General features: G+C 39.5%; 1 protein-coding gene across 1 annotated transcript in view; it reads left to right on the forward strand.

Annotated features, from left to right (window-relative positions):
• The first annotated feature begins 77 nt into the window (after positions 1 to 77).
• Wt1 (WT1 transcription factor) overlaps positions 78 to 26,933 on the forward strand; it is a 148,013-nt gene continuing 121,157 nt past the window's right edge. The window contains exon 1 of the mRNA XM_090347932.1: positions 78 to 174. The gene's annotated coding sequence lies outside the window, so the exon portion shown is untranslated. The remainder of the gene's footprint in view (positions 175 to 26,933) is intronic.

A 26,933-nucleotide genomic window follows, 5' to 3' on the forward strand; every position in this document is an offset into this window, starting at 1 on the left:
AAGATGAAAAAAATGACTGGTGGGCAAGTCAGTCTGTTCATGCCTTTTTAAATAACAGTAATCAAAGAAAACAGCCCAAATGGTGATTGAGAACTGAAGGAAATGAGAAAAGTTCCAAGGAAGAAATCAGTGGGGAAAGTATTTCTTGCAGAACAACCAAGGAAAGGATCTGAGGTAGGTGCCAAGAAGCCGTGTATGAGGAAGAAAGGCGGAGAGCAATGGGAGAGGAGGTAACTATTGTCTGATGGGGTTGGAGAGTCTTCTAAGCAATGATGAATGTTGATTTTAACCCTTCATGACTTCACAACCTTGCTCAAAAGAGAGAAGAGATCAAATTGAACATTTTTTAGTAAACTTGTTCTGATAGAGTATTACTTCGGTTGGAAGCATTGACAAGTTGACTTATACCAGTAAGAGCCAAATTAGGGAGACCAGTTAAGACATTATTATAGAATACAGGCAACAGATAGAACCATAATGAGAAATTAGTTGGATTTTAGTCATTTTCCTGGTAAATTGACCTGCTGATAGATATAACATGGAGTGTGAGAGATAAAGGAAGTCAAGGTGATTCCAAAGGGTTGATTGAATTCAAGTCAATATTCTTCAGTAATCTGGGGTGAATGTTTTACTTGAAAAAACTGCATGTTTTCTAATTTGAAAGTGCAAGGAAACACAATGAAGAGGTCTTGAGACACACTGGAATGGTTATAATTTTTGTTTAGGGAACTAGGAATATTTAAATAAAGAAGATGGGAAATTTGGCAACAAAACTTAAATTGAGATGAGATACTACTACATGTTTATTACAATAGATAAAAAGTAATATCTTTTAAATGGGAGATATAAGTCTTAACAAAGACAGGGAGGATCAGAAGTTTTACTAATTGCTGGTAGGTATGCAAACCTGTTCAAAGTAATCAAAATAGTGTGGTATTTCTGGATGCCAATGGCTTACATCTATAATCCTGGTTAATGATTAGACTCAGGAGGCTAAGATCTAGAGGATGGAGATTTGAGGTGTGCCTGAGCAGCTAGACTCCATCTTTGAAAGATCCAACAACAAGCCAGATTTCAGGCATGGTTCAAATGGCAGAGTGTCAACAGAGTAAGTTCAAGGCACTGAGTTCAAACCCTTGGACTATCATCAACGTAAACAAATAGGTCAAAGAAACAGAATTAAAAAAGTAGAGATAGACTCATACATACATAGTCCATTGAGCTTTATCCAAGACACAAAGGCCATTTAATCTTTTCAAGAAATGGTCTTGGACAATTGGATAACCACATATGAAAAAATGAAACTGAATCCATGTTTGTCTTAAATGGAAAAGTTAACTTAATTGATCATAGAGCTAATTGTAAAAGCTAAAACTGTTAAACTTCTAGGAGAAAACAGAAAATTTTGTGACCTTAATCTAGGTAAAGGTTTTTTTAAAATATACTTCTGAAAGCATGGCCTATAAATTTAAAAATTGGCTAGTTGGACATCATCAAAGTTACTTCTGGTACTTGAAAAACACGGCTAAGATAACTAAAAGACAAGACACCAGCTGGGAGAAGATACTGGCAAACCATAAACTGATAAGGACTTTTATCAAGAATGTACAGTTGTTGGGCCAGGAGTGTGGCCTAGTGGTAAAGTGCTTGCCTAGCATTTATGAAGCCCTGGGTTCGATTCCTTGGTACTACATGCCCAGAAAAAGCTGGAAATGGTTCTGTGGCTCAAGTGATCGAGCAGTAACCTTGAGAAAGTTCAAGGACAGTGCCGGGGCCCTGAGCTTAATGCCCAGAACTGGCAAAAACAAAAACAAAAAAAGGACAAAGAATGTACAGTTGTCTTTCAGTATATATTTTTACAGGTTTTTCCAGGTTCTCTCAATGCCATGGATGCCCAATTAACTTCTATAAAATGGTGAGGTATTAGCTGGGACCAGTCGCTCAAGTCTATAATCCTACCTACTCAGGAGGTTGAGATCTGATGACCTCTGTTTGGCCCAGAACCATCTCCCTCCCCATCCCCCCTCAAAAATCTTACAGATAAATTCCAGGAAAAGGAAATAAGAGATTTTTGTTATTATTGTTGCTATTTTTGTTGTTTTTTCCTTTTGTTTTGCTTGTTAGTTTATCTGTCTTTGGGAGGATAAGTAAAGGTGGATGAAACTAGAGCAAATCATGTTGAGTGAGATAAGTCAAGACCAAAGGAACAAAAGGCACATATTCTCCTTGATATATGGGTATGAGTTCCAAACAGTACAAGAGCTATTCAGGTACCCAAGATTATTGCCATGGTCTTGGAGATATAAACATAACTACATAAACATTAATGTTTATATAATACAACTAATGTTGTATTATATAGATTGATAGATATCTATGGCATGCAAACTCTCAGCTTAATTATGTTCTAAAAATCTATGTGCCGGTGATTGCAGCTAGAGATTCCCTTCTTGAATACTTGTTTGTTAAACATGACATTTGAAATGTGTTGTAAAATCAGTGTTAATAAAATATTCCCCCCCCCCCCCGAACAAAAAGAAGCCAGACACTTTCTATGATCCCATTCATAGGGAATTCAGGAAGAGTCAAACTTATCTTCATTGGAAGCACTGTACATTGCTGTGATTGCCTAGAGAAAGTGAGAGTGAGAGAGAGCGAGAGAGAGCGAGAGAGAGAGAGCGAGAGAGCGAGAGCGAGAGAGCGAGAGCGAGAGAGAGAGCGAGAGAGCGAGAGAGCGAGAGAGAGAGAGAGAGAGAGAGAGAGAGAGAGAGAGAGAGAGAGAGAGAGAGAGAGCGCGCACAGGCAAGAAAGAGGGAAAATAGATTACAAAGCTTGATTGTGCTGGCTGTGTTAATAGTTGTATATGTGTGTGCATATATGTACATCCATATCAAGTTGTATACTTCTATAGTATATGGTTTACTGATACTAGAATGCAAAAGAAAAGTATGGAAGAGAAAGGACTCAAAATATCTGGCTAGACTAAACTAAAAAGTGTTTCCTGGGTGCCAATGGCTAAGGCCTGAAATCTTAGCTGCTCAGGAGACTGAGATTTGAAGATCGCAGTTCAAAGCTAGCAAACTACCAAAAAGCCAGAAATGAAACTGTGACTCAAGTGGTAGAGTACTAGCTGTGTGCACAAAAGCTCAGGGACAGTGCCCATGCCCTGAATTCAAACACACACACACACACACACACACACACACACACACACACCCCATTCTTGGCTGGATGTGGTGGCACATGCCAGTAATCTCAACACTCTGGAGGTGGAGGCAGTAAGACATTGAGTTTGAGATCAGCCTGGGCTGTATAAAAAGGACTCCATCTCAAACAACAACTGAAACACAAACAAAAAACTAGTCAAAAAGAATAAACCAAAAAAGGATTGGGATTGTAGGACAAGTGCTAGAACACTAGGCCTTGGCATGTACAGACCCCAGGTTCGATTTCAGAATTGAAAAAACAAAAACAAAAACATTCTCTTGGGAAATAACATAAATGCTATAGAAGGCAAACTTCATGGTGGCACAGGTGAGTATCACAGAATCAAGGTTCAGGCCAAGAAAGTAAGGTCCTATCTAAAAAACAAAGTAAACAAGGGCTGGGAGGGAGAGTCAAGTGGTCAATTCCCAGTACTGCAATTAAGTTAATTTAAAAAATATATCACAGTGTCCATACCTGGGCTCCCACCACCTCCAGAGGCAGAGACTGGCAAGACCTTGGTTTCATGACAGCTGGAGCAAAACATTAGGGAAAATCACATCTTAATCAATAGTGTACAAGTAGTGGTTCTTCCCCGGGATATGAGGCTCTACGTAGGAGGACTGCACTCAGAGGCTGTCCTGGACAAAAATTTTAGGCCCTATCTAAAAAAATAAGTAAATCGTGACTCATGTAATAGAGTACTTGTCTAACAAGTGTGAGGCCCAACTTCAAACTTCAGTACAGAAAGAAGTGGGGTTGGGGAAATAGAGAGAGAGGAGAGAGGAGAGAGGGAAGAGAGAGAAAAAATGGGAAAGAAGGAAGGGAGGAAAAACAAAAGAAAAAAAAACCCTTGAACTTGAAGGCAGAGAACTTGTGTATGACGCTCTATATTTCCTGTTCCTACCTCAGTGCATAGCCCCTGACAGTCAACACGTGTCTGTTGATACTGAAGGAATAATCTCTGAACATCTCACTGCCAAATTCTAAGAATACAAACCAAAACGTAGATATATTTCACTATTTAAAAGTCCTGCTCATTTTAATATTTTCTTTTTCATTCTATGAAGTAAAAGAACATTGTGATGTGAAAGATTAAGGGCAAAAGAGTAAGCTTTATTTTATTTTTTGCCAAACTTTATTTATTTATTTATTTATTATTTATTTATTAACTAATATTTGTCTCTAGTATGTGCCAGACACTGTTGGAGAATGAAGTGCTGCATCTTGACTGGAGATAGGAATGGCTTCTGTGTCCCAGATAAAATCTTTTTTTCTAAGCTTTTGTCTAATTCTCAGAACTTGGAAATCTGTGCTCCGTTTTTTATAGCTTTAGTGAGAGAAGCCACTCCCTAGTGATGAAAGTGCCAGCCTCATGGGGCATGGTGTGAATTTTATATGCTGATGATTTATGTTTATCATATTTATTTAGCTGTGCAGGGCTCAAACTCAGGGCTTGGTATATGCTAAGCAAGCACTTTATCTTTAAGCTATAGAATAAGTCCCGTGTTCCTGTTTGTTTTTTGTGGGTCATGGGACTTGAACTCTGGACCTGGGTGCTGTCCCTGAGCTCTTCAGCTCAAGGCTACTGCCCTACCCATTGAGCCACAGCCCCATTTCTGGTGGTTAGTTGGAGATAAGAGTCTCCTGGTCTTTAGTTCCTGGGCTGGCTTTGAACAGTGATCCTCAGATCTCAGCCTCCTGAGTAGCTAGGATTATAGGCATGAATCACCGAGCCTGGCTCCCTGTGTTCCCTTTTAATGATAGCTGAGATTAAATTCATTTTTAAATGAATCAGAAGATTTTAAGTTGTATTTTTATTAAATCAATGTATTCTAGTCACTTTTTTCTGGTCTTAAATCTCATTTAACTCAGACAAACACCACAAGAAATACTATGTATTTTACTGCATATGGTATGAAATGTTCTAAATGTTTTAGATTAAGAAGTTTGAAGCCAGTTGAAATTGGAGCTGGCCAACTTCAACTTGATCATATGCATGAAATAAAATATAGGTTACTGGTGTGTTACAGCTAATAAAAAGAAGAGCTGTCATTTCCACCACCATGATAGTAACCTGCTATTATTGTATCATATTCTTCTTTAGAGCTTCTTAAAGACGTTCCTAGGAACTATCTAGAAAAGAGTAATCAGTAAATTAAACAAGCCTCAAATACTCTTCAGAACAAAAATCAGTTAAATTCCTTTAGCTGCCTGAAAAAGGAACTAAATGTTCATACTTTCAGTTATTTAATTTGCTTTCCCTCTGTTGTTATTTCCTTGTTTTTTTTCCCTGATGCAAAATTTTGGAAAAACTGAATTTAGATTTACATCAAATTATTTCTGCATGGCCATATTGAGATATATACTTGAAATTTTACAATGGTAACCAAAACTTCATTTATTTATTCATTTCCACAAAGAGAACACTTTACATGATATGTAGATATAAAACTGTTCTTCCTGTCTAATAGACATTTCAGAGCAGTGTAACTATTCATCTAATCAATCAATATCTGTGTTTATGTTAAAATACTACGTATAGTTGTACTAGAACACTAATGCCATGTTGGAGAGTCCTAATCCTAATGGGATTATAGAATTAGTACCTCATAGTTTTAATGAATCAACTTTGAGCTTTAAAAGGGGATATGCCCTTATTACATACCATATTTTTACCTGAATGTCTGATACAAAAAAGGTACAATACATATTTATTAACTCATGAATAGTACCCAAATAATTGATTCACTAAATAACTTTGTAATAAACCTCTAATAATTGCTTTAAAATTTAGTAGTGAATGAAATCTTTGCATGAAAATGAGTGAGAGTAACATATTATAAAGACATGTAGATATGTGGCAAAGTCTTGTCAACCTGATCTCCACTTTAGTAGTAAATTAGTGTGTCATTGTAGGTGTAGTAGCTATGAAACAAAATTGATCAGCTTTATTATAACTAGGCATTGCCAATGAAATATAAGAAATACATTTTAAGAGGCTATCCTGGGTTCTTTAAAAGGAGCCTAGAAACTAGCTTTGATCTTTCCCTTTCTTTGCTTGAAAAATGAAATAGCATGAACCATGACCATGACTGTGGATACCACAGTGCCAGAGAGGGAAGATTGAAGGAGCCCATATTGCTGGTGATATCAGGAGGGGGTGGTGCCAGCCCACGAATGCCAACCTCTAAGCTTGAATTAATATAGAAAGTAAACATCTATCTTGCTTTATGTGTTATTACATTGGTAGTCCCTTAGCTAGATAAACCTAATCTTGACTGATGCAGAGAGGAACATTTTAAGTCTGTAGTCATAATTTTGTAAATAGGTTTATGTAAGTGCATGTTAACAAAATTTTATTGTCTATTTATGGTGGGAATCTTGGACTCATGATTGTTACAGTGTATCATTGAATTTACAAAGCTACTATCACTTTAGGATCTCAAGGATTTATAGCTAATAATTAAATTTTATATTAGTGATATAACATATGATTACAGTTGACTTTATAGGTGAAAAAATGATGATTAACCCAGCTGATTGGAACCTTATTGAAATGTATTACATTGAAGCTATAGTCCATCAGTACAACACAGTACCTTAAATCTCAAACACACTGGGCACAAGAGAACATTAACCCTCCCAATAGTCTTCATAGTTAAGAGAAAGTTCATAAGGTTAACCTCTTCACTTCATATGACATAGTCAGTTATTGAGACATTCATAAATCTGTTCAATCCAGGGAAGACATAATCATCACTCAGGTTATTTTTTTAACAACGACTTTGAAGCAGAAGAAAATGAAATATAGTAGTCAAAAGGCTTATCAACTGCAAACAATGCAAAATGTAAGAGGAGTTTTATGAGCTCATAACTTTTTTATTTGGGGGAGAATATTAGTTTGAACTCCACATGCAACCACAACCTTGTTGCATTGTCCAGAGTTCTCTAGCAAAACAGAACCTCTAAAATCTCTTTCTCTTTCTCTCTGTCTCTATACATATAGACATGCATACAGAGAGACATGTGTATATATACATATATAAACATGTATATACATAATTTTAAGAAGGGTTTATTAGATTGACTTACACCATCAGAGTCTAAGTAGTTCCACCATGGCCTTCTGCAGGCTGGAAATCCACAGATCCAGTGTGCTCATTCTAAGAAGTTGGAAGTCTCAGAATGAGGGGTATCAGTGCTTCTGTTTCTAAGATATATACAGAGAATCAAGAGACTCATGGAAATATGTATTCCAAGACTATGATGCTCATGGAGTAATGTCTCCAATAAACTCATTATAATTTGAAAACACCATTATATCGAAAACGTAGTAAATACACCTAAGCCATAGGATGTACTAACATAGCAGCACAGCAAACCATAGTGTCACAGTTCATTTTCATGTTCATGTGGCAGACTGTGTGCTGTAATTGGCTGAGCTCCCAGCATTGTGAGAGGATACCATTGAATCTTGCAAGCTGTGGGGGAAAATTACAAAAACTTCAAAATTCCAAGTGTGGTTTCTATGGAATGCATACTGGTTTTGCACTGTAATACAGTGGGGCAATTTGATATCTTCAGTCTCCAGTGCTGTTAGAGTAACCTCAAATGAATGAAGACAGTTCGTTTATTTGGGGGGGGGGAAACAATAAAGAGTTGTATGGCACTGGATTAAAACTCATGCTAGTCAGGAATTGAATCTGCACAATGGTTACTTCCTTTAACCAAGTCAGGCTCCTCAATTGTCAGTCACCACCATTCCCTATTTTATCACACCTTCAGCCTACAGCCTGCTTTGCATGTAGATGTATTACATAGCTTGCTATTGCAAACATCCGAGTCTAGGATCTTCTTCACTGTCTACAATCTTTGAATGGCTGTCTATCACCTGTCACAGCCTTCTCCAAATTTCCATTGTACAATGCAGTCATCTAAAGAACCTTAAGATGCTCATTCTATTCAAACTCACCCATCATTCCTCTTGAGAACCTAGAATCTACAATTTAATGAGGACCACAATTGAATCCCAATTTGAGAACACACTGGCCTACAGAGTAAAATCTCAACTCCTTATCATATCATGCAACACATGTAAGTGCTACACACACACACACACACACACACACACACACACACACGGACATACCAGGTCCAGCCATATTGAACTGTGTGTATTTCCCTGAACACCTCAATCTTTTTCAGATCTCCATCCTGTTCCTATTCTTCACCATTTACCTTGAATATACACAGAACTTCAAGCCTCAGATCAGGTATCCTCTCTTCTGAGATGCCTTGTATCTCTGCTTTCTTCTTCTCCTCACTCGCAGAGTAATGAAGCACTTCCTTCCTTTTCTGCCCTCTGGTTCTTGTGTATACTTCCATAATTTATCTCTATAACATTATATGACACTTACACATCTGCCCGTCCCTCCCAGTTTACAAAACGTATAACAGCCATGATCATGAGTCACTGGTCTTTGTCACAAGAGACGTAGCACATTAGATAGTTTAGAATTGTTGAGCAGGAACTGGGTGTGGTGGTTCCTTGCCAGTAATCCCAGCTACCCAAGAGGAAGACTCAGGGTAATCTCAGCATGAGTTTGTCCCCATCAAAAGCCTGAGACATCTGAAAAACAAACTAAAAGCAAAAGGACTGGGGATGACTCAAGTGGTAGAGTGCTTACCTAACCCTGAGTTCAATCCTCAGCACCACCCCTACTCCTAAAACAAGAAAAAGAAGTGGAGGCAATGAAAAAATAAAAGCATTACTGTTGAAATTAAGCCAAATATCACAATCACTCACTAGCAATGAAAATTTGTGTTAAACTAAAAATGGCAAAACAAAGGGCTTTCATGAGGGAAAAATGTATCCGATTTCTGCTAATGTAGAAGCTCTATGAATGAGCATGTTTGATATTTTAAATAGGAGTACTTGAAACTAGAAGTGTTGGAATTATTAATTTCTGTCAGTTTTTCATTATAAGTAAGAGTGTCATAATCCAAGAACACGTGCATCTAAAATGAAAATATGCTCCTTACTGCTCAGGAGCTCATCTGCCTTTCCTATACAGTCTTTACTGCTCTATTTTTGGGTTTGTTTTTCCTTTGTGGATTATGGGGCTTGAACTCTGGGCCTGGAGGTTGTCCTTGAGCTTCTTTTGCTCAAGGCTAGTGCTCTACCACTTGAGCTATAGCACCACTTCTGGCTTTTCTGTGCTTAATTGGAGATAAGAGTCTCATGAGCTTTCCTGCCTTGGCTGGCTTTGAACTGCAATCCTCAGATCTCAGCTTCTAGGGTAGCTAGGATTACAGGAGTGAGCCACTGGTACTTGGCTGCTGCTTTGGTTTTATATCCTACATTCCACACATCCTGCTCAAGCGCTGAACACGTCCTGGTAATGACTAATAGAAAGATACTCCTTGTGAACTTGATTGACTTGTATATGGATATCACATTTTCTTTATGTATCTATGTACCCCTCTGGACAGAGCCTCAGACTTTTCTGTCTGTACTCAGTCTATGCCCTACACCTAGTCGCTGGCTCCTTGTGCTCCTTATTTGTGTCCCTAGGTCATACAGTGACTGTGCATAGTTTTGTGTATAGTTCAGTTGCCCCCCCCCCTCTCTCTCTCTGATTTCTCTCATAGATCAAAGAAAGTATAGTTTATCTGGTAGTCTTTTTTTTTCTTTCCTTTTTCCAGTCCTGGGGTTTGAACTCAGGGCCTGGGTGTTGTACCTAAGCTTTTGTGCTCAAGGCTAACACTCTACTATTTTGAGACATAGCTCCACTTCCAGTTTTCTGGTGGTTAATTGGAGATGGAAGTCTCATGGACTTTCCTGCCTGGGCTGGTTTTGAACTGCTATCCTTACTTAGATCGCAACATCCTGAGTAGCTAGGATTACAGGCAAGAGTCATGGATTACAGCATCTGCCTATCTTGTTAGTCTTTATGTCAGAATAACAGTTGCTTAATGAGACAGAGATGGGGAGGTAGAGAGTGAGAGATTGATATGCTGGAGATCAAACCTAGGACATTTTACGTATGCACAGTGAGGCATACACTAGAACACTCAGCTACATTGCCAGGCCCTAGTGAATGCTTTTGGAAGGCACCATGCACTTATATTCTGACCATTACTGTATTCTAGGTCCATGGGATAGACAGGTGAGAAAACCCCTCTAAACTCCCTGCCTTTGTGGGGCTTCCGTTCTAGCAGCTGGAACTTGAAGACTTAAAGTATCAGTCATTCACATCGTATGTTAGACATAAAGAGAAAAAGGGAAAAGAAAATCAGACTAGGGTTGTGGGCAGCACCAATATAAAGATTGGTGGTTGCTAAGAACTGACTAACTTACCAGGCATGGTGACACATGAGTGTCATCTCAGCATTCAAGAGGCTGAGACAAACAGATCCTGTGTTTCAGATTCACTTGGGCTACATGGCAAGACCCTGTCTTTAAATAAATGAATACATAAGTGGCTGACTTACTTACCCAGCAGATAAAGAAGGTGGGAGATGGTAGAGCAAAGGGGAGGGGTAGAAGGGGTTTCATTTGATTGACTCACAGGAGACTGAATCAGAAAATCTCAGGTTAGAGGGTGGCAGGGGAGAAGTTTAAGCTGAAATGACTGTCCAGGCCGGGAAAGTCCTGTGGCTGAGGCAGGAGATGACGCTGGGGGCTGAGACTGGCTGGGGGAGTATGGCATGCTGGCTGAAGTGGTAGAAGATGAAGCTGCCCAGGAGCAGGGGGCAGGATGTGAAGGGACACACATGCCCTCCTAAGGAGTTTGCACTTTACCCTGAAGACAGCCAGAGTCCCGTTGATGATTTTATGCAGGGGAATGACATGTTTATGTTTATTTTGAGGCAGATAATTCTGGCAGATGTAGTGGAGTGGTGAGAGACTGGGCAAGTCACTTAACCTCTCTCTTCCTCTGTTTTACCATATATCAAATAAGATGAACCATATCTGCTCTACTTACCACATAGGATTTTGGTGAAGAAGACATGAGATAAGAGATATGAAAACACTTTGAAAAGTGTATGGTGCTATAAAAAAAAGCAGGCTGGCATTGTTATTTCAGCTGTGCTGTGTATAGGAATGTGGTTTTGGAGAAGTCCAAGAAAATGAGGCGAGAAGCACGGGAACAACCCCAATTCTGTTTCCCCAGAAGAACAAAACCCAATAAAGCTTTAATTTATTGAATGTCTGGTTTGGCACTCCACTGTACAAGACCTAAGAAGATACTGTTTTTATGGAAAAGACAGAAAACCAACTGTGGGAGACCTTATAGTCTAACCAGAGAAAAATAATGAAATAAAAACAAGTACACATTCAGTAAAAACACACATACATGGAACTAGAATCTAGTCCAAAGAAAAAATGCTGGAGAGGGTGGAGATAGGAGGAGTTGAGACTCCTTAGATGAAAAAAAAAGTTGTATATTTTGTTTTAATGAAGAAGTGGCTTGCTAAAAATACCTGTTTTGTCCATCTCTCCAAAGAAACAGAATGGGAAGAAGAGATAATAAAACATTCCACCTGGTAGGTTTCATTTTACAGTTAGTTATAATATCATTGCAAAGGCAATAGTTTATAAGTAAATGATGATAATTTGGTATATAAAAATCATGAGTTTCTTGGTATACATGAAGTAAATATCTTGATTCAATCTACCAACTGCCTTTCTGTCTTAAGAATTTGTTGGGTAGAAATCCATCCTTAAACAAATCAAATGATTTCCTTAGGCTTCTCCTGAACATAAATTTGAGTTATTTTCTTAGATTTCTTGGTTTGGTTTCTCATTCCTTAAAAAAATGTCTTTCTAGTTGGGGGCTGGTGGCTTATAACTTGTAGTCCTGGCTACTCAGGGGTCTGAGATCTGAGGAACAAAATTCAAAGCCAGACTGAGCAAGAAAATCAATAAGACTTATTTTCAAGTAAACACTAAAAATCTGAAAGTACAGCTATGGCTCAAGTATTAGAGCACTAGTCCTGAGCACAAAAGTTCAAGGACTGTGCCCAGGCCTTGAGTTTAAGCTCTAGGACTGTCACTAAAAGAATAATTCATTAGTTTAAAATTTTAAAAGTCTTTTTCTCTTGCTCTCCCAAGTAGTTCCATGTACATATTATGCTTTAAATTGTGTTATCATTTGTACTTTTCTTTGTAGATTAGATGACAGCACATATGTATTTGTAAAAGTGGCAGAACCATCAGTGTTTGGAAAATATTGATAGTGGATACAACAAATAACTTAATAGCTTAATAAGATACATATTAGCAGCTGCGCATGGGGACTCATGCTTGTAGTCCTAGCTACTCAGGAGGCTGAGATCTGAGGATTGCAGTTCAAAGCCAGCCCGGGCACTAAAGTCCGTGAGACTCTTTTCTCCAATTAACCACCAGAAAACTGGAAGTGGCGCTGTGGCTCAAGGGGTAGGGTGTAGCCTTGAGCTGAAGAGTTCAGTGACAATGCCCAGGCCCAGAATTCAAGTACCACAACCAAAAAAAAAAAAAAACCGAACCAAAAACAACAACAACCCCCCCCCAAAGATACATATTAGTTTATCCTTTAAAAACATTTAATTAAGCTGGTTGCAGTGGCTCATGCCTGTAATCCTAGCTACTCAGGAGGCTGAGAGCTGAGGATCAAGGTTCAAAGCTAGCCCAGGCACAAAAGGACCTGAGATTCTTATCTCCAATTAACCTCTAAAAAAGGGGAAGTGGGGCTATGGCTCAAGGACAACACCCAGGCCCAGGGGTTGGGTGGTAGCCTTGAGCTGAAGAGCTCAGGGACAATGCCCAGGCCGAGTTCAAGCCCCATGATTCCCAGAAAAAAATTAATTAATTATTGTCCACATCTGGAAAATTATCCTTTCATTCCAGGCTTTTATATAGGAATTATATACACTTTAAATCAATTTTTGATAAAGCAGCAGTTAAATAAAATGAAGTTCGTCATCTGTAAGTTCTTAGTATATACATAACTAATGGGTATTATTTCATTAAGGATTTAGAAGAACCAGCAAAAATCCAATATAATATAAAATATGCTAAATTATAGGCCACAGGCAAGGACTGTGATAATAGTGATCTTGTTAGAAAGGATGTTTTAATTGTGACTAATGTGACTGAGTGTATAGCTCCTGGCGAATATAAATCTGACTAATGTTCTTTGCCAAGGGCACGGTGTAATAGAAAGAGTGTGACTTTAACATTCAGCAGCCCCACATCCTGACTCAGGTCCTGGGTACCTCTAGCCCTATGTCTTGGGTAACCTTATCTGTAAAACATTGCTGTTAGTAACTGCACGACTCCTGTGAATTGTAATGGCAGTTCTTAGGAAGGAGAGACAAGTATTGAAACCTTTGCATGTAGCTGGCCCTAGGATCTACTTTGGGAATCATTTTTAGCCACTGTGGGGTATTTCTCTTAAAGATCTCAGAACCAGGAAAAACAGTCACTTCCCATAGAATTTTTGGATTGAATGAAAGTATGCAGGGGGAAATATAATTGGAGATGGTGTAGGATTCATTATAGACAAGCCTAAAAGTCACTTATTAGGGCTAGATGGACAAAGCAAGGGGAGCACTGTTAGGTGTGAATAGGGGATTGAAGGAAAGAAGGTGAGGGCAATGAGAAGTTTTGATGTCATTTTTTTACTCTTATACTAAATGAACATATTCATTGTGGCAAGTTGAGCAGTATAAAATAAAGGAGAAAACAATCACCAAAAGTCCTTCACCAAGGGCTGGGAGTTTGGCCTAGTGGTAGAGTGCTTGCCTAGCATGCACAAAGACCCAGGTTCGGTTCCTTGTTCCACATACATAGAAAAAAGCCAGAAGTGGTGCTGTGGCTCAAGTGGTAGAGCTCTAGCGTTGAGAAAACCCAAGGACAGTGCTCAGGCCCTGAGCCCAAGCCCAGGACTGGCAAAAAAAAAAAGTCCTTCACCCAGAGCTACTCATTCCTTGGGTGTGCCATATTTCACCACAGTCCCTTTCTCCTCCTTATCCTGACACACATTTGGCAAGAAGAATGTGACGTGATGGTAGGTTAAGGCTTAAGTGTTACCTGGAAGCCTTCTTGGATTTGCTCATGGGATTTGTCTGTGTATATGTACCAGGAACTCAAAATAATTTAAAACCAAAGGGAATAAGTGGAGTTATTGTCAGTCAAGATGTGGCTGGGGAATTCTTTAAGTGAAGACTGTTTATTACTTTGTAAGAAAAATACCATAATGAACCTTTTGAATTATTCAAAGGTAAAAGGAAGTCATGCTTTGACATAAAGCAGCTTGGGATACTAAATTATGCTAAATTGCTTTGCCTAACAGGGAAAAGTGCCTTACAGGGAGCAGGGAATGTTCATGAAGAAATTATTACTGAAACAGAGCTTTTTACTTACTGGAACCAAGGGAGAGATTTTGGCCTGTCTTGCTGGGAGTGGGGACTGAGGATAGGCTGTGCACATCAGTGATGAGAGTCAGGGCAGATTCCTCAAACACTAGAGCAGGCTGAGGTATGAGCAGAGAGGCAGAGAGGTGACTCTTTGGAAAGGGGCAGTCCGGCACAGTTGTGTGTAGAAACTGTAGTCTCTTATTGGGTGGGCTTGGAGAATTAGAGGAAGCAAGGTGAGCAGCTTGAATAAGTTCTATGCTATAGTAGGAAGCAGTCATGAGTCATGCACAAGCGGGGTGTGGTGGCTCACACCTGTAATCCTAGCTACTCAGGAGGCTGAGATCTGAGGATCACAGTTCAGAGCCAGCCTGGGCATGAAGTCTATGAGACTTTTATCCCCAATTAATGGCCAGAAAACAGAAAGTGGCACTGTGGTTCAAGGAGTAGGGCAGTGGTCTTGAGCTGAAGAGCTCAGGGACAGCAACCAGGCCCAGAGTTCAAACTCCATGACCAACAAAAAAAAGAAAAGAAAAGAAAAGAAAAAAGAATCATGAACAATGAGTAGAGTAGATTTGTGGATTCTCACAAAAATATCAGGATTGCAAACACCCCATTGGTCCTTTCATTTCAGGTTATTTTTCAAGATCTCTAAAGATATTGACTCATATAAGCCTAACAACCTTATAAGGTGGTTAGAGATGAGGAAGGTACACTAGAACTTATATACAAAGTATCTCCAGAGTATATTGGTATATAGTCAGGACTCCAGCCCATAGAGTCCAGCATAGAGTCTCATCTCTCCTGGGAATAGACCATACTGTTTGCAGTCATGCTGCACTGTGCTTCAGATAATGGCTATTGACAACCAGAGGGAACACTGACATGCAAAAGAGGAATGTGTGTGTGTGTGTATGTGTGTGTGTGTGTGTGTGTGTGTGTGTGTGTGTGTGTGTGTAGAGAGAGAGAGAAAGAGAGAGACAGACAGAGACAGAGAGAGACAGAGAGAGAGAGAGAGAAGGGGAGAGGGAGCGGGGAGAGAGGAGAGAGGGGGATGGTGAGAGGGATAGTGTCGTGGGACTTGTGCTCTTTAAGCCTCAGCCCCACTTCTGGTTTTCAGGTGGTTAATTGGAGATAAGAATGTCATGGGGACTTTTCAGCTTGGGGCTGGCTTTGACCCATTTCAGTCTCCTGAGGCATGAGGCAGTAGCACCAGGCTTTGGTGTTAAATTTAAGCCCAGATCCAAAGCAATATTTAACCTCAAAAACAAAGGACAAATATGAAAAATTTAAATGGGTATCAAAGTGAAGAAAACAATATGGTAAACTCTCATGCATTCAGGTCCAGTTTCAACAGCTGTTCATTTAAGATCAATGTTGTTTCATCTATTGACCTTCACTCTGGCTCAGATTCCTTTGAAGGAAATTCCAAACACCATGTATTTATTTCTATATATTTCTGCATATAATTCGCAATGATAAGAATTTCATTTTCACTTACAACACCTAACATATTCATCTTGAAACTCAATAGTAGGAGAAAAAGTAAAAAAAAACCCAAAACCTATCAAAATGGTATTAGACACATCATTAGATGAGATATACATATGGCAAATAAGTGTATGATGCTCCACATCATATATTATTCAGAAAATGCAAATTAAAACAATAAAGTGAGGTGATAGCTCTATGTATCTATCAATTACCCAGATGAGTAACATTACAATAGTGAATGCTGGTGAGGTTGCTGAGCTTTGGGAATTCCCATTTATTTCTGGTGGGACTCCAAAATGGCACAGTTACTTTGAAAGACTTGGTTTCTTACAAAACTAAGTGGGTGGGAAGTTTGGCCTAGTGGTAGAGTGCTTGCCTAGCATTCATGAAGACCCAGGTTCGATTCCTCTGTACCACATATGTAGAAAAAAAAAGCCAGAAGTGGTGCTGAAGCTTAAGAAAATCCAAGGACAATGCTCAGGCCCTGAGTTCAAGGCCAGGACTGGCAAAAAAAACAAAAACCAAAAACTAAGTATTTTTTCCATATGATTTAGTATCCATACCCCTTAGAATCTGTGTAAATGAACTGAAAATGACATGAAAACCTGCTCAAGGTGATTTACAGAAGCTTTATTTACAATTGCCCAAACTAGGAAGTAACCAAGATGTCCTGAAGTAGGCTAATAAATACATAGACAATAGACTATTATTTTGTCCTGAAGACAATAAGTGGTTAAGCTATGGAAAGATATGGAAGAATATCAAATGTATATTACTAAGTTTTAAAAAGCCAATTCTAAAGATACTTTCCACTATATGACTATACATCATTTCAGTTATATGACCTAGAACAGGGGAAAATCTGGAAACAGAAAAAGGTCAGTGGTAGTCAGCATTTGGGGTGGAAGGACAGACAAGCTTGTGCAAAGTTTGTTCAAAACAGAAACATATTACCAAGAAGGAAATAATAGTAAAATCATGGATTCAGCTTTGTAACAGATCAAAGTGTGTATGTGTACCAACCCCTCACCACTAAGATGTGCCTGACTTACACCTTAGAATCTGTGAGTGTTCCTTTATATGACAAAAGAAACTTTAAAGATCTGAAGATAGGGAACTGATCCTGGTTATCCCCAAATTTAATTCCATTGTCGTCATAAAAGAGAGACAGAGGAAGATTAGATTATAGACGAGAAGGGAATATGACATGGGAAACAGAGATTACAGTGATGTGGCCAGAAGCCAAAGAATGGCAGCAGCAGTTAGAAACAGGAAGAGGCAAGTGACAGATTTTCTTTTGGAGCTTCTTGAAAGAACCCATCCTGCTAAAAGTTGAATTTAGCTCCATGAAACTTTTTTGGACTTCTGTCTAAAAGAGCTATAAGAGACAAAAAAATTGTTGTTTATAACCATTTGGTAGGAGTATTATTGGAAAAACCAAGAAAGGAGGTGAGCAGTGTACTGTAGCCTATAATAAAAACTAAGAGAGCTGAGAGTGTTAGAAGGCTTTGTAGGATCCCTGGAGGGCTTGTGCTTAGCTGAAAAAAAAAAGGAATAGTTAACAGAGCCAAGGGAGTAGTTAACAGCACCCTACAACTTAGGCTGTAGTAGCTCTTGAGAACCAGTTGGTTGGAGACTGGACTGCAGGAGTTCTGATTACAGTAGTCAAAGCCAGGCTTTAAAGGAATATATGTAACTCAAAAGCAATTAGGTACCAAAGGATGGGATTTGGTGAACCTTTGTTATGTGGGACTGGTGGCTGGATGGGTTGGGGAAGAGAGGCTTTCAGAATTACTCTTCTTAGGAAGCTGAGATCTGAGAATTGGAGGCTAAAGCTAACCCTGGCAGGAGAGTCCATGAAGTCCTTATCTCCAATTGACCATTGAAAGGTGGGACTGTGGCTCCAGTGATAGAGTGCTAGCTTTGAGAAAACAAAAAGGAAAGCAAAGCAAAACAAAAACCTTTAGGTGGCTTATACCTGTAATCCTAGCTACTCAGGTACCTGAGTTTTGAGGATAGTGGTTCTAAGTGGTTTGAAGTGGTTTGGAGCAGGAAAGTTCATGAGATTCATCTCCAATTACCCAGAAAACCAGAAGTAGAGCTGTGTATTCATAGTGTAGAGTGCTAGCCTTGAACAAAAGAGCCCTGAGTTCAAGACCCACAACTGACAAAAACAACAACAAAACATCAGGAACAGTATCCAGGCTCTAAGTTCAAAGCACAAACACCAGTGCATGCTCTCTCTCTCTCTCTCCCTCTCTCCTTCTCTCCCTCTCTCCCTCTCTCCCAAACCACCCCCCCACATGTATTTAGGAGTAACAGTGGCTGTTAGGAAGTACTAAAACAGCCAGAATGGACTGACTCAGGCATATTTCTGGGAAGAAGGAAGAGGTGGAGAAAGCCGTAGGAATAGGCTTGTTCCTTTGGTGAAGCTTGCCAGGCAGCTGCAGCAGCCTGCAGCTCTGGGGGCTCTGCCTGAGAAAGTGAGACTCATCTTGCTGACCTAACGCTTCGTAAACTCTTATCTCTGACTTATGGCTTCTCAGACAGACACAGTGCACACTGGCTGCATTTTGCTTCATGCTTCAGAAGTTTAAATAAATAATCCTTCCCTTCAGTTCAGCAGCTATCAGGGAAAACGATATTGTTTTTACTCATCCTCACGAGGGGAGGCCCATCTGAAGTACCCAAGGCTTTCAAGCGGAAAGACAGTATTGCAGTCAGTGAAGCATGGAGTGAGTTCTCAAGTCATGGCTGAACTTTTTATCACAAAGGAAAGATGAATTTCTTCATCTGAACTCTGTTGGCATGTTATTTTTTTCCTAATATGGCTGGTGGTTTCCATAAGTGTGGCATGAGAAAGGCTTTTGATAATGATGTTTTCTTCTCTTGGATAACGGAAAGATTTTGACATTTAGGTGCAGAAGTCAGAATACTTTGTCAGATGGGTTGTGCAATTCATGAGAAAACAGCATCACACTGGTGTTGAGTGCTCAAGGGGCCATGATGAGGTTACTGTATTTAGGAAGAAGAGAAATGGATGTTCCTTAAAAAAATCCACACAGTTCTTTTCATAAGAGTATATCAATCCCCATTAAAAAACACAACTTGATGACCTTGACATCTTTTGGCAAAATAACCATGAGAGTTTGCCATGAATGGGACTTCAAAGAACCAATAAATTTAATGAGTTTCAACACTAAAGGCTTACTAGTTGGTATGTCTCACTATTGCTTTGTCCTTGTTAAGAAAAACAAGGATCTAAATTCTAATTAAGGATGTCTCTTTAGCTTTGCTACAGACAATGTGCCCAAGACTTATTTATGAAGAGATAGAGTAGTGACAGCATAGTCTTAGGGCTGAGAATATATCTCATGGTGCTTGGAATGCTGCCAGAAATGTTCACTCTTTGCTTTTACAAAAAAAAAAATAAGGTCATATTCCTTCTTGGATGTATCAAAGCTCATACTGATTGGTGAGTTCTGGGTCACATCTACCAATCTTTGTTACAAATTAAACAAAGCCACACACAAGTGTTAAATTCTGTTCTATTACAGCCTTTTCTAGATTCTTCTTTGCAAAGACAAAGGTGCCATGTTGTCACGTATTGCTTTATTTTCTGGGAAAGTAGATTAGGAAAGAAAGTCTTGTGAAAGACGCAGGAGGTGAATCTGCAAGAAGGGGAATGAGGGCGGAAGGTAAGATGAGGTCAGCTGGGGGCACTATCTACAAATTCACATGTTGATGTGGTATGTAAGTAACCTATCAGAGTGCTACGGGCCTGGTGGAGGTTGTGACAAAATGGATAGTAAGTCTTATCTAAAGAACCAACATCTGCTTAGTGCCAGCTAATGATTGCTGTGCATGTGGGGCTTAGTCCTACTAGAACCCCTGATTTTCCTTGAAGCTATAAATTTATATCTCACTATGTAACCCCCTAATCAATGAGTTCCATTATTATCTTACAGCCCAGTAATTAGCTGAGAGATAATTTTCACCCTTTTGAGAACATGTAGGTTATTTATGAGAAAAGATTGGGATTCTCATCTCTTCAAAATGGAATATCCCAGGGAAGAATGAAAAAGTATCCTATTCTCTGGGTGTGATAAATGTATCTTATCATTTATGCACCATTTCTGCATCATGGTTTCACTCTTCTAAAAAGAGATTTTCAGCCAGATGCCAATGGCTCATGCCTATAATCCTAACTACTCAGGAGGCTGAATCTGAGGATTGTGGTTCAAAGCCAGCCTGGGCAGGAAAGTCTGTTATCTCTAGTTAACCACTCAAAAAGAAAAAAAAAAAAAAACCAGAAGTGGAACTCTGGCTCAAATGGTAGAGCATTAGCCAAGAGCTCCAAAGCTCAGGGGCAGTGCTCAGGTCCTGAGTTCAAACCATGGGATTGGTCTTTCTTGGATGATAGACTTACTAAGGAGGGTGGATGGAAGCTGAATGCTAAGGCCACCACGCAACCACTTGAGAAGGGAAAGTTAAATGGATCAGGATGGAAAATAAGTTTATTCTCAGCATGTCTATTTATTGAAAGTCATATTCAAATAAACTCATTGACTGTTATACAGCTACAGATCAGTTCTTCCTGTATATCCCTTTCAATTGCTACTAAGCACAACGAAGTACCATTTCAAGAAAAATACTATCTTTCTTTAAAATGTCTTCTTCCTTGGGCTAAGTCCAATTTGACTGGATTTGCTTTGATTTATAAAGCATCAAAAAGTAACTTTTATTTAGAAATGGACTTTTTAATTTCCATAGCTGTTTACTTAATGGGCTTCTGTGGTACATGTTGGTGTAGCTGCTGAAACTGAATGTGAGTTATTAGGCATTTTAGTGCAGAATGCATGTCCTGCAGTTGGGCATTTATAAGGTTAAGTGGGTTTATAATTCTGTAGAAGAATCATTTTTCCAATTTGTGCTAGCAAGATAATTTCAGTAACCCACCATACATAGCAAGTTGCTACTTTACATAACTATTACTACCATGAAAGTAAGATTCTTCCCATGCGAACTTTCCCTCAGCTTGCTCAGGAAGTTGGGCTGAGCCTTGTAGGCCTCTATCCAGAGTGTACTTCATCTGAAAGCAGGTGGGGCACCAGAACTGGGAGAGGAAACCACGTTTCGAGTCTTGTGAAAAGAAAAATCACAAAAAGCCAGAAGAGGCTGTAGATGGATCTTTGAGCTAAAAGGAGTGTAGACACATGGGAGTAAGGTGGAGCTAGAATCTGAGACCACGGTGATGAGAGACCAAGGAAAATGTCTTCTATGGAATCCTTCAGTGAAACCTTTCCATGAAGAATTCGGGCATGGCACCTGATGGACCAAATATTTAAGGACAGAAGGGATACCTTTGAGTGATGAATGCCCCTTAGTAGTAGTAATAGTAGTAGTAAATATTTTGGTGTGTACTTAGAAAGTCACTGAACTGAAATGCTTACCATTTTCTAAGCCATATGGATAGCATTCATCCAATAATAAGCAATTTAGCATTAAATACGAAAGTTTAGCCTTTCTACAAACAAATGAAGTTAGAAGCCATGTGTAGCTAACACTGTCACAGAGTATATAGCACCTATATGATGTGTTTTATGGCTGGCTGGCTGGGAAAGCTCCGGTTACCAAAACATTCCTCCTATTCACCGTTCTACCATTACAGATTCATTCCTTGGATCAAAGTTATCACTGCAAGCTGTCTTTTTAAAATATGAATGCAACCCACACTGAAGTTAGTTACAACAGCTCAGACCACTAATAAAGAGGTGAGCAGTTTTCAGAGCATGTGGTGTATATATACTCCATGATACTTTTTGAACAACACTGAGGAAAGGTCAGTGAGGAGATGAGAGCTTTGATGATGAAACATGGTAGGACAGTGTGGGAGGAGAGGGCATGGTCAGAGGTGATAGCTTGAATGAAGAGCCACATCAAGGACTCTAGGCATCATAGAACAGTCAGGGCCAACAGAGGCATGAGAACTGGTGAGCAGCAGAGCCACAGATGAAGCAGGCTTTGGGGATGGGATCTCATTGCTCCACTCACTCGAGTTTCTACTGCTGCTTGGTTTGTTGTCCCTTGATCTTTCAGGATCCTTTAGCAGCACTAGGATCTCTGATACTTTCAGGGTAAATCCAGCATTAATGACACTTTAGGAGCATCAGTGTAGGATATGTTTAGCTGTGGAAGAGTATGGTGGTGAATTTGAATTTGAGTTAAAATCCTAGATCTTGATACTTGAATGTATGAACTTTACCCATTTATGCCTGGAATCGAAAACATTTTTTATGCTATCGAAGTACTTTAGTAACATGTCCTACTGTCTAAGCCCTAATGATTGGCAGGCATTCTCTAGCCTATTTGTAGTTTTGTTGTGATGTGTTACTTTTTTTTTGTTGGTCATGGGGCTTGAACTCTGGATCTGGGTGCTGTTCCTGAGCTCTTCAGCCTAAGCCGAGCACTCTACCACTTGAGCCACAGTGCCACTTCCAGTTTTCTGGTGGCTAACTGGAGATAAGAGTCCCAGGACTTTTCCTTCCTGAGCTGGCGTTGAACCACAATCCTCAGATCTCAGCCTCCTGTGTAGCTAGGATTACAGGAATGAGCCCCTGGCCCCTGGCTAAGAAAAATGATATTTGTTATTATTATTATAATTATTAGCATAATGTGAGCTTCTAAGTAGAGAAAAGACAGAAAAAAAGTTATACCTATTATATGAGCAGACAATCCCTGATTACTATGAATAGCATGAACTTGCAGTTTTGTGGGCTTTTTTGTGGGGTTTTATTCATGGTGACTTCAAAAATAAAGCCCTCTGAATAGCTGCCAACAGTGGATGGTGTGCATTTCCATATTGATTTGGTAGTGCTGAGGTCTTATTGGAGCAGGGTCGAGAAGGTTGGGTCACATTCTTTCCATGACATTTTAATGATCAGTTAAGGGAGTATGAATGCGAGGGTGAGAGGAAGCAGGACAAGTGGCAAAGATTAACTCACTACTCATTTTCCTGACTGCAGATTTAATACTTCAGCATTGCTGGTACTGTCAACGCACGTGGCAGAAAATATAAATTAGATTGTACCTCATAATACATTGTGTTAGTAACTCTACTTGCTAGTTAGGGTTTTTTTTTTCTTTTTTAAAGATTATCAGTTGTTAATGGTATTCCTTGGCCCCATTTTTTCTACAAGGAACATGCATTGTTAACACTTTATTTACTTTTTTTTTTTTTTTTTGGTGCCAGTCCTGGGCATGAGGTCAGGGCCTGAGCACTGTCCTTGGATTTTCTCAAGGCTAGAGCTCTACCACTTGAGTCTCAGTACCACTTCTGGCTTTTTTCTATGTATGTGGTATCAAAGAATCGAACCTGGGTCTTCGTGCATGCTAGGCAAGCACTCTACCACTAGGCCAAACTCCCTGCCCCTTTATTTACATTTTTAAGACATAATTCACATACTTTACAATTCACTCTTTAAAAGACACAATTCAGTACCTTTTTTTTTTTTTTTAGAAATTGTGTAACTATGACCATTATCTAGTTCTAGAACATTTCCATGCCCCTTAAAATGAACCATGTACCCATGTCACTTGTGGGGTATAGTTATATTTAGTTGACCTACATTTCAGATGCTAGGAAGACTTTACTAGAAATGCGTTATCTTGGAGGCAAGTGCTCACACATTTCCTGCATAGTAGCGTGATTGCCTCTCCGTCTGTCTCTCTCTCTCATGAGCAATCCTTTTCCAGGGCCTTGATTTTTCAGATTTTGGGCAATTTTAGTTGAATTAACTGCTTGCAAATCTCAGCTGCTGACAGAGCAGAGTATAATGTGGGCAGCAAACAATATAAAGTGTGAAAATTTCATTGTATATCATTTACTTAAAAAGAATTTCTTCTAGATTTGAATTTACTTTAGTTAATAATTGTGTTTGTGTTGTTTATTTTAGTTAATAATTAAATCACCTAATTGCAAAGTTGGGGCAGGGTTTTAGATGTGGTGAATAAAGGATCTAAGATAGTATCTGGCTCAGGCCTCTAAAGAAACTGACTAATTGGAATTGCCAATAGTATTGAATTTATACATACTAAACCTTCTTTTTATTCCTTAGTTTCTCTTTTTCTCTTTCTTTCCTTCTCACTCTTTCACTCTTTCCATCCTTGCTTCCTTCCTTTCTCCATCCTTCCCCCTTCATCTTCCCTCCTTCTTCCTCCTTCATTTCTCCCCCTTTCCTTCCTTTCTTTCTTTCATGTTGTGCAGTCCAAACTCAGGCTGACCTTGAACTCACAATCTTTGGCCTCAGCCTTCCCAGTGCTGGGATTACTGAGGGGGGCCTCCATGCCCAACTTCAAAACACTTTGTAATTCATTGATGTGTCTGTTTTTTAGGAAAGTAAAATCCTACTGTGGGAAATAAATAATAACAGGATATTACTATTTAGCAAGAACTATAATTTATTGTCACATATTTTGGGCTGCAGATTCAGATATTTGCATAGTTCATATAGTAGGGGACAATAAAATAAAATACCAGTAGTAAATAATATGAAAGAAAGTAACTACCTTTTTGCCAAACTGAATAATAGTTGGGTTTTTTTTTTTTTTTTTTTTTGTTTTTTTTTTTTTGCCAGTCCTGGGCTTGAGCTCAGGGCCTGAGCACTGTCCTTGGACTTTCTCAAGGCTAGAGCTCTACCACTTGAGCCTCAGCACCACTTCCGGCTTTTTTCTATGTATGTGGTACCGAGGAATCGAACCCGGGTCCTCATGCATGCTAGGCAAGCACCTTAACCACTAGGCCAAACTCCCGGCCCCTGTTTTTTTGTTGTTGTTGTTTTTGTTTTTTTTTTGTGGGCCATGGGGCTTGAACTCTGGGCCTGGGTGCCTTAAGGCTACCACCCTACCCCTTTATCCATTGTCCTACTTCCCATTCCCATTTTCTAGCAGTTAATTGGAGATAACAGTCTCCTGATCTTTAGTGCCTGGGCTGGCTTTGAACTGCAATCCTCAGATCTCAGCCTCCTGAGTATCTAGGATTATAAGTGTGAACTACCTCACCTGGTTAATAATACAGGGTTTTGATTTTTTTTTGGTCAGTTGTGGGGCTTGAACTCTGGGTCTGGGTACTTTCCCTGAGCTCATCTGCTCAGGGCTAGTACTCTACCACTTGAGCCACAGCATCACTTCTGGTTTTCTGGTGTTTACCTGGAGATAAGAGTCTCACTGACTTTTGTGCCGGGCTGGCTTTGAACCTTGATCCTCAGATCTCAGTCTCCTGAGAAGCTAGGATTACAGGGCCACTGGCGTCCAGCAGTACAACATTTTTAAAGGACCAGTTTCGTGCATCTGAATATAACATGACTAAGGACTTAAAGCTCTTTTTTTTTAAATATGTCATTTTAGACAAAAAAGTTTTAGAAAAAAGTTTGTGTTTTCTTAAATTTATACTCACTAATGTGAATATTTCATGCGTTTGGAGTATGAAGTTCTTTTTTTTTTTTTTTGCCAGTCCTGGGCTTGATCTTAGGGCCTGAGCACTGTCTTTGGACTTCTTGGACTTTCTCAAGGCTAGAGCTCTACCACTTGAGCCTCAGCACCACTTCCAGCTTTTTTCTATATATGTGGTACCGAAGAATCGAACCCGGGTCTTTGTGCATGCTAGGTAAGCACTCTACCACTAGGCCAAACTACCGGCCCCAGTGTAAGAGGTTTTTTTTGTTGTTGTTTGTTTGTTTGTTTTTTAAGTAGACACTGTTCTCCTCAAGAAATGAACTTGGGTTACTGCTTTGACAAAGGAATGGTATTATGTGATCTTCAAAGCTGAGTCACAAACTATGTGCAGAGTCCTCCTTGTCACTACAATGTCCTTTCTGACACGTTCAGTCCCTCTAGCTGTCTTGCTAGAGAAGTCTTTGGAGATCATCTGGTCCCACGTTCCAAACCGAGTATCCCTGTCAGGTTCCCAGGCGTGTGAGTGACGCCATCTTGGATCCAGCGGATGACCTCATTCTTCTTGCTTTCTGCTGACTGTCCCCAAGTGCCCTCTATTGACTCCTGATGGAATAGCTAGGCCTCCATCAAAGCTTTGGCCTACAAAATTGTGTGACATAATGCAGTCACTGTTAAAAGACAAGTTTTGAGATTGTTTATTATACATATAGCAATGAATAATGAACAAACCATCTTTTGTCCAATGTTCACAGTATCTGCCAAGCATATTCCTTCCCTTCCTTTCCTCCCTCCCTCCCTCCCTCCCTAACTTCTTTCCTTCCTTCTTTCTTTCCTTCCTTCCTTCCTTCCTTCCTTCCTTCCTTCCTTCCTTCCTTCCTTCCTTCCTTCCTTCCTTCTTTCCTAACTTCCTTCCTTCCTTCCTTCCTTCCTTCCTTCCTTCCTTCCTTCCTTTCCCCCCTTTTTTTTTGTCAACTGTGGGGCTTGAACTCAGGGCATGGAAACTGTCCCTAAGTTTTTATGCTTAAGGCTGGTGCTCTATCTCTCTGAACCATAGTTCCATTTCTGATTTTCTTGTGGTTAATTGGAGATCAGAGTCTCACAGACTTTCCTGCCCAGGCTGCCTTTGAACTATGATCCTCAGATTGCAGCCTCTTGAGTAGGGAGGCTCAGCAACCAGTTTCCTTTCTCTCTAATGGCCTAAAAAAACTTCCTCCAAAGGGAAACTTTTCAGCAAGAGAAAACATTTTGTCTTTGGTTCTATTCTTCCTCTTTTTTTTGTTATAATTGATTTAACAACAACAACAACAAAAACCTTTGACTTTATGTCAAGCATTAGCTATTGTGGTCTTTGATTAATTCAAAAATCTAATGAAAGGCTT

Source organism: Megascapheus bottae, chromosome 16, assembly GCF_031878675.1.
Source record: "Megascapheus bottae isolate mThoBot1 chromosome 16, mThoBot2.hap1, whole genome shotgun sequence".
In the NCBI taxonomy this organism is placed as follows: Eukaryota; Metazoa; Chordata; class Mammalia; order Rodentia; family Geomyidae; genus Megascapheus; species Megascapheus bottae.